The following is an 11,018-nucleotide window of genomic DNA, read 5'->3' as shown; positions in this document are numbered from 1 at the left end:
ACTCCGGCAGTTCAGCGCAGTCTGACCACTCCGGCAGTTCAGCGCAGTCTGGCCACTCCGGCAGTTCAGCGCAGTCTGGCCACTCCGGCAGTTCAGCGCAGTCTGACCACTCCGGCAGTTCAGCGCAGTCTGACCTCTCTGGCGACTGTTGACTGGCGGGCAGCTCTGACGACTGTTGACTGGCGGGCAGCTCTGACGATGACTGTTGACTGGCGGGCAGCTCTGACGATGACTGTTGACTGGCGGGCAGCTCTGACGATGACTGTTGACTGGCGGGCAGCTCTGACGATGACTGTTGACTGGCGGGCAGCTCTGACGATGACTGTTGACTGGCGGGCAGCTCTGACGATGACTGTTGACTGGCGGGCAGCTCTGACGATGACTGTTGACTGGCGGGCAGCTCTGACGATGACTGTTGACTGGCGGGCAGCTCTGACGATGACTGTTGACTGGCGGGCAGCTCTGATGATGACTGTTGACTGGCGGGCAGCTCTGATGATGACTGTTGACTGGCGGGCAGCTCTGATGAAGACTGTTGACTGGCGAGGCTGGGTTGACGCACTTGTAGCCTGGTGCGTGGTGCTGGTACTGGGATTACCAGATTATGTACACGCACCTCCAGGCTAGTGCGGGGAGCGGGAACAGGACGAGTCGGACTGGGTTGACGCACTTCCGGGTCCGCACGAGAGACAGGAGCTGGAAACCCAGGGCTATGGAGGCGCACAGCCGGTCTAGATCTTACCTCCTGCACAACCCGCCTTGGCTGGATGGAACTAGTAGCCCTGTACGAGCGGGGTGCTCGTACAGGGCAGACTGGGCTGTGCAGGGGCCTGATGGTAGCCGTGCGTAGAGCGGGAGTTGGGTAGCCTGGTCCTCGGAGGCGTACCGGCGACCAGATGCGCTGCGCAGGCATCCTCCTACCAGGCTGGATGCCCGCTCTAGCACGGCACCTGCGAGGGGCTGGAATAACGCGCACCGGACTGTGCGTGCGTATGGGTGAGATAGTGCGCTCCTCAGCGAAACATAGCGCTCTCCACCCCATACGCTCCTCCATATAACCACGAGTAGCTGGCTTCCGGCTCTTCTTACGCCTAGCCAAACTACCCGTGTGCCCCCCCCCAAAATTTTCTTGGGGGTGCCTCTCGTGCTTCTCCTTCAGCGCGTACTTGGCCTCGTACCACCGCCTCTCTGCCTTGGCTGCCTCAATTTCCCACTGCGGGCGTCGATAATCCCCAGCCTGATGCCAGGGTCCGGCCCCGTCCAGAACTTCCTCCCAAGTCCACTTCTCCCGCCAGTCCAACTCGAACTCCGTCTGCTCCTTCCTCTGCTGCTTGGTCCTTTGGTGGTGGGTGATTCTGTCACAGTTGTTGTCGGTGAATGAGGACCAATACGCAGCAGGTACGTGAATGCTCATCTTGATTTTTAATTATCTTCAAAATGAACGTACAAAATAACAAAACACGAACGATCAACAAAAACAGTCTGGTAAGGCACAAGGCGAAACACAGAACAATCACCCACAAATCACACATACAAACACACCCTAATATATGGAACTCTCAATCAAAGGCAGATAGACAACACCTGCCTTCAACTGAGAGTCCCAACCCCAATCAACCAAACATAGAAACACACAACCTAGACTAACCATAGAATTACTAAACATAAACCAAAACCCGGAATTACTAAATCAAACACCCTTTACACAAAACACACCACCCCGAACCACAGAAAACAAATACCCCCTGCCACGCCCTGACCAAACTACAAAACAATTAACCTTATATACTGGCCAGGACGTGACAAGCTGTGACAATCTCTCTAGCTGATCCTCTATCTACGCAGAAACCTCAGCTGTGACAATCTCTCTAGCTAACCCTCTATCTACCCAGAAACCTCAGCTGTGACAATCTCTCTAGCTAACCCTCTATCTACCCAGAAACCTCAGCTGTGACAATCTCTCTAGCTGACCCTCTATCTACCCAGAAACCTCAGCTGTGACAATCTCTCTAGCTGATCCTCTATCTACCCAGAAACCTCAGCCTTGACAATCTCTCTAGCTGATCCTCTATCTACCCAGAAACCTCAGCTGTCACAATCTCTCTAGCTGACCCTCTATCTACCCAGAAACCTCAGCTGTCACAATCTCTCTAGCTGACCCTCTATCTACCCAGAAACCTCAGCTGTGACAATCTCTCTAGCTGACCCTCTATCTACCCAGAAACCTCAGCTGTGACAATCTCTCTAGCTGATCCTCTATCTACCCAGAAACCCCAGCTGTGACAATCTCTCTAGCTGACCCTCTATCTACCCAGAAACCTCAGCTGTGACAATCTCTCTAGCTGATCCTCTATCTACCCAGAAACCCCAGCTGTGACAATCTCTCTAGCTAACCCTCTATCTACCCAGAAACCTCAGCTGTGACAATCTCTCTAGCTGACCCTCTATCTACCCAGAAACCTCAGATGTGACAACCTAAGGCTCGTCAACACAAATATTTAACCCCATAACTCATCCACTTGGCCAGGCTCCCTTGGTGTTGATGTCAGGTGTATGTGTGTGTGTGTGGTGTGTGTGTGTGTGTGTGTGTGTGTGTGTGTGTGTGTGTGTGTGTGTGTGTGTGTGTGTGTGCGCGTGTGCGTGTGCGTGCGTGCGTGCGTGCGTGCGTGCGTGTGTGTGTGTAGCTGATTGTTTACTAGGAGATCCCAATCTCCCGGATTGAGAGTTACCTGCATGAAGAAGCCAGTATCCATCAGTAAGCACATCCAGGATGTTATTCTCTCAAACACATTTCAGGAGCATATTCTAGGTGATTTAGATACAGGAGCTCTTACTGTTTTGACAGGATGACAAGTTGGCCCGCATCGGATGGAAACCGCTCTCCTCCAGGTGACTATGCACCGAAGAGCTTTAGAAATCAAAGAAGTTGAACAAAGAGTTGGGAGATGTTCTGTAGAAGGCTGCTTCCTGTATCTCAGGGCCATGGGCCAATCAGGAGCTAAGAGGACTAGGGGTTGCTGGGGAAACTGCTGAGCTGACAGTGTGCACCCTGGCCCCTAGCTGGCTGGCTCACTACATTTATATATACTGACAGCAGTGTTTTGTTGAAAAGAAATCCCAAACTACAAAGACAGTATATACTGTACCTTACTATTAAGAGTTCATATTCACATATTTGGTTTATTAACAGGCCTAATAAGGATATGGAATAAAGATGGTTTAATCACAGGCCTACTAAGGATATGGAATAAAGATGGTTTATTAACAGGCCTACTAAGGATATGGAATAAAGATGGTTTAATCACAGGCCTACTAAGGATATGGAATAAAGATGGTTTAATCACAGGCCTACTAAGGATATGGAATAAAGATGGTTTATTCACAGACCTACTAAGTATATGGAATAAAGATGGTTTAATCACAGGCCTACTAAGGATATGGAATAAAGATGGTTTAATCACAGGCCTACTAAGGATATGGAATAAAGATGGTTTAATCACAGGCCTACTAAGGATATGGAATAAAGATGGTTTAATCACAGGCCTACTAAGGACATCAGATACAGATGGTTTAATCACAGGCCTACTAAGGATATGGAATAAAGATGGTTTATTCACAGACCTACTAAGGATATGGAATAAAGATGGTTTAATCACAGGCCTACTAAGGACATCAGATACAGATGGTTTAATCACAGGCCTACTAAGGACATGAGATACAGATGGTTTATTCACAGGCCTACTAAGGACATCAGATACAGATGGTTTAATCACAGGCCTGCTAAGGATATGGAATAAAGATGGTTTAATCACAGGCCTACTAAGGACATCAGATACAGATGGTTTAATCACAGGCCTACTAAGGATATGGAATAAAGATGGTTTATTCACAGACCTACTAAGGATATGGAATAAAGATGGTTTAATCACAGGCCTACTAAGGACATCAGATACAGATGGTTTAATCACAGGCCTACTAAGGACATGAGATACAGATGGTTTATTCACAGGCCTACTAAGGACATCAGATACAGATGGTTTAATCACAGGCCTACTAAGGATATGGAATAAAGATGGTTTAATCACAGGCCTACTAAGGACATGAGATACAGATGGTTTATTCACAGGCCTACTAAGGACATGAGATACAGATGGTTTAATCACAGGCCTACTAAGGACATGAGATACAGATGGTTTATTCACAGGCCTACTAAGGACATCAGATACAGATGGTTTAATCACAGGCCTACTAAGGATATGGAATAAAGATGGTTTAATCACAGGCCTACTAAGGACATGAGATACAGATGGTTTAATCACAGGCCTACTAAGGACATCAGATACAGATGGTTTATTCACAGGCCTACTAAGGACATCAGATACAGATGGTTTATTCACAGGCCTACTAAGGACATCAGATACAGATGCTTTATTCACAGGCCTACTAAGGACATGAGATACAGATGGTTTAATCACAGGCCTACTAAGGACATCAGATACAGATGGTTTAATCACAGGCCTACTAAGGACATGAGATACAGATGGTTTAATCACAGGCCTACTAAGGACATGAGATACAGATGGTTTAATCACAGGCCTACTAAGGACATGAGATACAGATGGTTTAATCACAGGCCTACTAAGGACATGAGATACAGATGGTTTAATCACAGGCCTACTAAGGACATCAGATACAGATGGTTTATTCACAGGCCTACTAAGGACATGAGATACAGATGGTTTATTCACAGGCCTACTAAGAACATGAGATACAGATGGTTTATTAACAGGCCTACTAAGGATATGGAATAAAGATGGTTTAATCACAGGCCTACTAAGGATATGGAATAAAGATGGTTTAATCACAGGCCTACTAAGGATATGGAATAAAGATGGTTTATTCACAGACCTACTAAGGATATGGAATAAAGATGGTTTAATCACAGGCCTACTAAGGATATGGTATAAAGATGGTTTAATCACAGGCCTACTAAGGATATGGAATAAAGATGGTTTAATCACAGGCCTACTAAGGATATGGAATAAAGATGGTTTATTCACAGACCTACTAAGGATATGGAATAAAGATGGTTTAATCACAGGCCTACTAAGGATATGGAATAAAGATGGTTTAATCACAGGCCTACTAAGGACATCAGATACAGATGGTTTAATCACAGGCCTACTAAGGACATGAGATACAGATGGTTTATTCACAGGCCTACTAAGGACATGAGATACAGATGGTTTAATCACAGGCCTACTAAGGACATGAGATACAGATGGTTTATTCACAGGCCTACTAAGGACATGAGATACAGATGGTTTAATCACAGGCCTACTAAGGACATGAGATACAGATGGTTTAATCACAGGCCTACTAAGGACATGAGATACAGATGGTTTATTCACAGGCCTACTAAGGACATGAGATACAGATGGTTTAATCACAGGCCTACTAAGGACATGAGATACAGATGGTTTATTCACAGGCCTACTAAGGACATGAGATACAGATGGTTTATTCACAGGCCTACTAAGGACATGAGATACAGATGGTTTATTATCTCTTCTTGATATTAGGTAGTGGGCAGAACAGAACTCAGATAACCTCCATTGTGATGCATGTACTACAGCCTAATGTCCCTGTTGGTGGTCTCTGTGAGTATGTATTCATTGTATGAACTGAGGTTGAAGACAAAAGCTTAGCTTATTAGCTTACCGGTATCTCCATAGATAATAGGCTTTGTATTTTGTGGGCTTCATAAGACTTCCATTCATGTTGATTTTGCTCAGTTTGTTAACTCAACTTTGAAGTCAGCATCCTGACTGTTTGGCGTGACAAAGACCATAGGAGTTGGCAATACAGCACAAACAGATCTGGGAGCAGGGTGTAGGCTGATGATAACTCAACACTGCAAATATCTCTGACTGGTATTGGTATTAGGTATTTTATTAGGATCCCCATTAGCTGTTGCAAAAGCAGCAGCTACTCTTCCTGGGGTCCACACAAAACATGAAACATAATACAGAATGACATAATATAGAACATCAACAGACAACAACAGCTCAAGGACAGAACTGCATAAAAATATATAAAGGCACACGTAGCTAACATATCAATGCATACACACAAACTATCTAGGTCAAATAAAACCGGCTTTGGTGCTTCATTCTAACATGGATTACTGAGGCCAAATCACTCAGACAAAAACACTACAGCCACACCTACACACTACAGCCACACTTAACACTACAACCACACCTAAACACTACAACCACACCTAAACACTGCAGCCACATCTAAACACTACAACCACACCTAAACACTACAACCACACCTAAACACTACAACCACACCTAAACACTACAACCACACCTAAACACTACAACCATACACTTAACACTACAACCACACTTAACACTACAACCACACCTAAACACTACAACCACACCTAAACACTACAACCACACCTAAACACTACAACCACACCTAAACACTACAACCACACCTAAACACTACAACCACACTTAACACTACAACCACACTTAACACTACAACCACACCTAAACACTACAACCACACCTAAACACTACAACCACATCTAAACACTACAACCACACTTAACACTACAACCACACCTAAACACTACAACCACACCTAAACACTACAACCACACCTAAACCCTACAACCACACCTAAACACTACAACCACACCTAAACCCTACAACCACACCTAAACACTACAACCACACCTAAACACTACAACCACATCTAAACACTACAACCACACTTAACACTACAACCACACCTAAACACTACAACCACACCTAAACACTACAGCCACACCTAAACACTACAACCACACCTAAACACTACAACCACACCTAAACACTACAACCACACCTAAACCCTACAACCACACCTAAACACTACAACCACACCTAAACACTACAACCACACCTAAACCCTACAACCACACCTAAACCCTACAACCACACCTAAACACTACAGCCACACCTAAACACTACAACCACACCTAAACACTACAGCCACACCTAAACACTACAACCACATCTAAACACTACAACCACACCTAAACCCTACAACCACACCTAAACACTACAACCACACCTAAACACTACAACCACACTTAACACTACAACCACACCTAAACACTACAACCACACCTAAACACTACAGCCACACCTAAACACTACAACCACACCTAAACACTACAACCACACCTAAACACTACAACCACACCTAAACCCTACAACCACACCTAAACACACCCAGAGGAAGGACAGGAGGATGAGGACAGAGGGGTCTTACTCCTAGACCCAGAGGAAGGACAGGAGGATGAGGACAGAGGGGTCTTACTCCTAGACCCAGAGGAAGGACAGGAGGATGAGGACAGAGGGGTCTTACTCCTAGACCCAGAGGAAGGACAGGAGGATGAGGACAGAGGGGTCTTACTCCTAGACCCAGAGGAAGGACAGGAGGATGAGGACAGAGGGGTCTTACTCCTAGACCCAGAGGAAGGACAGGAGGATGAGGGCAGAGGGGTCTTACTCCTAGACCCAGAGGAAGGACAGGAGGATGAGGACAGAGGGGTCTTACTCCTAGACCCAGAGGAAGGACAGGAGGATGAGGACAGAGGGGTCTTACTCCTAGACCCAGAGGAAGGACAGGAGGATGAGGACAGAGGGGTCTTACTCCTAGACCCAGAGGAAGGACAGGAGGATGAGGACAGAGGGGTCTTACTCCTAGACCCAGAGGAAGGACAGGAGGATGAGGACAGAGGGGTCTTACTCCTAGACCCAGAGGAAGGACAGGAGGATGAGGACAGAGGGGTCTTACTCCTAGACCCAGAGGAAGGACAGGAGGATGAGGACAGAGGGGTCTTACTCCTAGACCCAAGGAAGGACAGGACAGGAGGATGCAGGACAGAAAGGGGTCTTACTCCTAGACCCAGAGGAAGGACAGGAGGATGAGGACAGAGGGGTCTTACTCCTAGACCCAGAGGAAGGACAGGAGGATGAGGACAGAGGGGTCTTACTCCTAGACCCAGAGGAAGGACAGGAGGATGAGGACAGAGGGGTCTTACTCCTAGACCCAGAGGAAGGACAGGAGGATGAGGACAGAGGGGTTCTGCGGTTAGCTCACACATTCAACAACCAGTGGTTGGGGTTAGCCTTACCTTCAACAATCTGTCTGCGGTTAGCCTACCTTTAACAATCTACAATAAGGTTATTCCTTCAACTGTAAAGTTTGGGGTTAGCCTACCTTCAACAATCTGTCCGGGGGTTAGCCTACCTTTAGCACCCGGTCTGCGGTTAGCCTACCTTCAACAATCTGTCTGCGGTTAGCCCACCTTCAACAACCAGTCTGCGGTTAGCCTACCTTCAACAATCAAGTTTGGGGTTAGCCTACCTTCACCAACCAGTTTGGGGTTAGCCTACCTTTAACAATCTGTTTGGGGTTTAGCCTACCTTTAACAATCTGTTTGGCACAGGCACGTGGGCCTGCTCCTCGGGCTGTATTGGGAGGCAGGACGCGGTCAAAGACATACGGTTTACCCTGTCCAGAGCAGACAAAATGCACAGTGATTACAGGGCTCTGCGGGAAAGAGGTAATGGGTAAATACCACCTCATCCCAGTATTCTCTCTAACAACACTATGTTAATGGTAATCAATCATCAATAGCAGAGCTTGTGAATGGTAATCAATAATCAATAGCGGAGTTTGTGAATGGTAATTAATAATCAATAGCAGAGCTTGTGAATGGTAATCAGCCGCAGAGTTTGTAGAATGGTAATAAATATTCAATAGCAGAGCTTGTGAATGGTAATCAATAGCAGAGTTTGTGAATGGTAATCAATGATCAATAGCAGAGCTTGTGAATGGTAATCAATAGAAGAGTTTGTGAATGGTAATAAATATTCAATAGCAGAGCTTGTGAATGGTAATCAATCATCAGTAGCAGAGCTTGTGAGACAATTATAATAGAGCTACAAGCAGCAGGTTTAATCAACACGAGTCCAGCCTGGTCTATGAGGGACGGGGATTACAACACAAGACTCCCTCATTTGGACAACCAGCCTGTCAGCAGCTGAGCGGTCTGCAGACTCACAGGAGAATGAGGAGATGTCTGTGGCCCAGCTGAGCTGTCTACAGGCTACAGGAGAATGAGGAGAGATGTCTGTAACAGCTAGTAGGCCTACTGCTTTAAACAGAGGCTTCTGTTCTTTGGAACTAAAGTGATTGATGTGAGATCTCACAGGCCTTCATAGTACTGCAACTGTATTAGGCCTCAATTTCATATTATATTCGGTAAATATGTGGTATACAGTGCACTTCACTTACACACACTGACACAATGTTTCATTATGATGGCAGGCAACCTTATGCATAATACATGAACACTAGAAAGCGGGTGTTGGAGCAACGGGAGGAGCATAATGACGAGATACTGTTCACAGACAGACAAGCTATTGTGATGAGAACTCTGTGAGGCCTGTACAGAAGACATTTTAATAAAATGCTGCACTTGAGCATGCAAAATAAGACCTTTAGTTCTAATCTAGATGTTTTGTAAGAATCTATGTCGACACTTGCTTGTCCAGAACATCTTATTCCAAATTCATGGGCATTAATATGGAATTGGTCCTCCCTGCTGCTGTAACAGTCTCTCCACTCTTCTGGGGAAGGCTTTCCACTAGATGTTGGAACATTGCAGCGGGGATTTGCCTTTTATTCAGGCACAAGAGCATTAGTGAGGTCGGGTACTGATGTTGGGTGAATAGGCCTGGCTCGCAGACGGCGTTCCAATTCATCCCAAGGGTGTTCGATGGGAGTTGAGGTCAGGGCACTGTGCCAGGCCAGTCAAGTTCTTCCACACCATCTCGACAAACCGTTTTTGCACGCGAACCTTTGCTTTGTGCACGGTGGCATTGTCTTGCTGAAACAGGAAAGGGCCTTCCCCAGCTGTTGCAACTGGGGTCCCAGGCAAAAGGTAATCAGGAGGAATGTGCGTATGCCGTGACATGCTAAGATTTCCCTTCAGCGTGGAACCAAGGGGCCATCCGGTGTCAGTGAAAAACAGCCCCAGACCATAATTCCTCCTCCACCAAACTTTGCAGATGGCACTGTGCACATTCGGGCAGGTAGTGTTCTCCTGGTATCCGCCAAACCCAGATTCGTCAGTCGTGCTACCCAGATGGTGAAGCGTGCGTTCATCACCCCAGAGAAGCGACGTTTCCACTACTCCAGAGTCCAAATGGTGGCGCAGCTTACACCACTCCAGCCGACGCTTGGCATTGCAGATGGTGATCTTGGAGGCTTGTGCGGCAGGCGGCCTCCGGCCATGGAAACCCCATTCCATGAAGCTCCTCAGCAAACAGTTTCTTGTGCTGCCGTTGCTTCCAGGGGCAGTATGGAACTCCAGTAGTGTGTGGTGCAGCCGAGGACAGACGCTTTCTAGAAGCGCTCACTTGCTTCAGCGGTCCCGTTCTGATAGCTTGTGTGGCCTACCACTTCACGGCTGAGCCGTAACGTTTGCTCACAGAATGGTTCCATCTCGCAACAAAAGCACTTACAATTGACCGGGAGCAGCTCTAATAGGGAAGAGAGATTTGACCAACTGACTTGTTGGGGAAGGTGGCATCCTATGACAGTGCCACGTTGGTAGTCACTGAGCCCTTCAGCAAGGCCATGCTACTGCCAATGTTTGTCTATGGAGGTGCAACGGCAGTGCGTTTGATTTACACACCTGTCAGCAACAGGTGCGGCTGAAATACCTGAATCCATTCATTTCGAGGGGATGTCCACATACTTTTGTATATATAGTGTATGTATTGATTAGGCAGGTGATGGGCACACACAGCGTAAGGCTGGAGAAAGTGCATGCCCCATGCCACTAGCTGATAACCTGGAACTTGAAGAATCATTCAAGCCAAGCCAGGTCATCCAACTACTGTACTGTAATCCTAGACATCAATTTAGCTGGGCTTGCC

Source organism: Salmo salar, chromosome 17, assembly GCF_965601325.2.
Source record: "Salmo salar chromosome 17, fSalSal1, whole genome shotgun sequence".
Lineage (NCBI taxonomy): Eukaryota > Metazoa > Chordata > Actinopteri > Salmoniformes > Salmonidae > Salmo > Salmo salar.
This window is presented reverse-complemented; position numbering follows the sequence as displayed.